This window comes from Mustela lutreola, chromosome X, assembly GCF_030435805.1.
Source record: "Mustela lutreola isolate mMusLut2 chromosome X, mMusLut2.pri, whole genome shotgun sequence".
Taxonomy (NCBI): Eukaryota; Metazoa; Chordata; class Mammalia; order Carnivora; family Mustelidae; genus Mustela; species Mustela lutreola.
Genome location: NC_081308.1, coordinates 87,880,092 through 87,882,288, shown reverse-complemented (window position 1 = coordinate 87,882,288; position 2,197 = coordinate 87,880,092).

Here is a 2,197-nt window from a genome sequence, read left to right as displayed (position 1 = left end):
TGAGCCACCCAGGGACCCCTACTTTTAACTTTTTGAGGAAGCTCTATACTGTTTTCCAGAGTGGGTGCACTAGTTTACATTCCCACCACCAGTGTAAGAGGCTTCCCCTTTCTCCACATCCTCACCAACACCTGTTATTTCTTGTGTTGTTGATTTTAGACATTCTGGTAGGTATGAGGTGGTATCTTACCATGCTTTTGATTTGTATTTCCCTGATGATGAGTAATGTCGAGCATCTGTTTCATGTGTCGGTTAGCCATCTGGATGTCTTCTTTGGAAAAGTGTCTATTAATGTCTTCTGCCCATTTCTTAACTGGGTTATTGGCTTTTTGGGTGTTGAGTTTGATAAGTTTTTTATGAATTTTGGATGCTAACCCTTTATCAGAAATGTTGTTTGCAAATATCTTCTCCCATTGCATAGGCTGCCTTTTAGTTTTGTTGATTATTTCACTGTGCAGAAACGTTTTATCTTGATGAAGTCCCAATAGTTCATTTTGGCTTTTGTTTCCCTTCCTTCTGGTGACATGTCTAGTATGGCAGAAGTCAAAGAGGTTTTTGCTTGTGTTCTCCTCTAGGATTTTGGTTTCCTGTCTCACATTTAGGTCTTTTATTGATTTTGAATTTATTTTTGTGTATGGTGCTCCAGTTTCATTTTTCTGCATCTTGCTGTCCAGTTTACCCAACACCATTTGTTAAAGAGACTCCCCCCCCATTGGATATTCTTTCCTGCTTTGTTGAAGATTAATTGACAAAGTAGTTGTGGGCACATTTCTGGGTTCTCTTTCTATTCCATTGATCTACCTGTCTGTTTCTGTGCCAGTACGATACTGTCTTGATGATCACAGCTTTGCAATATAGCTTGAAATCTGGGATCATGATGCCTCCAATTTTGTTTTTCTTTTTTCAGAATTGCTTTGGCTATTTGGGGTCTTTTCCAGTTCCATACAAATTTTGGGATTGTTTGTTCTAGCTCTGTGCCTTGTTCTATTTTAATACTCACCGGGGAATGTTCTGAGGATATGGCTTTCCAGGTTGCTCATTGACATTTTTAGCAACAGCATCTTAGTCATCTTATCTTAGTCAGATAAGTTTGACAAGGAGGCTCATCTTATAAAGGAGGATTGCAATTAGAGTCTAAATTCCGAGAGTAGGGTGAAAATCATATATTGTGAAAATTTCCCATGGAGTTTTCTTCAAGAAGGAATTGAGGAAATGCTAAAAAAAAATCAATATCTGCACATAAACCTATATGCAGACAATAGCCAAAATTTTAACAGAATCCCACTAAGCCTTTAGAGATAAAAGAATTCCTATCTTATCCAATGATAATAAACCACAGAAAAACAGGGAGAGTTCAACAAAACTGCATGTTTTGTATATCCATTTTGCTTAAAAGATCACCCCCAAAACAGTAGCTATTTTTATCTCTCAGGATTCTGTGGGTTGACTGGTCTCAGCTGGGTATCTTTCTTCTCTATCTGGTGTCTGTCACCGGGGGCTGCAATCATCTGGAAGCTTCACTCAGCTGGGACATGCAAGAGAGCTCACTCAACAAGGATGACGAACCATGCTGGGATGAGGGCTTGGCTGGGGCTGTTGACTAGAGCATCTTGGTTTTACCCCACATAGCCCTCCATATATAGGGTTGCCAAATTAAATTTAACTCAAATAAATTTAAATTTCAGATAAACAGTAAAGACTTTCTAATGAAAATATGTCTCATGCAATATTATTTTGTTTGTCTGAAATTCAAATTCACTTAGGCATCCTATTTTATGTATGTGTATTTACTAAATCTGACAACTCTGGGGGACAAGCCTGTAAATCTATAATTTTAAAGACCATCTGATATGACTCTTTCAATGGGGAAAGTCAGGGGAACACAAATACATTGAAGATAAAGACATAAAGTCATAATACCTCATGCTGGTGGAAAGAAAGGGCAACAATCACTCACATACACTGTTGGTGTTAAATGGGTGTATCTGTTTTCTGAGGCCTATATTATTATAACTTAATAATTTGAACGGTCTTTGATAGAATCCCTGTTCCCTTTAAAAAAAAAAGATTTTATTTATTTGTTTATTCATGAGAGACAGAGAGAAAGACAAAGGCAGAGGAAAAGGCAGCCTCCCTGCTTGATCCCAGGACCCTAGGGTCTCGATCCCAGGACCCTAGGATCATGACCTGAACCAAA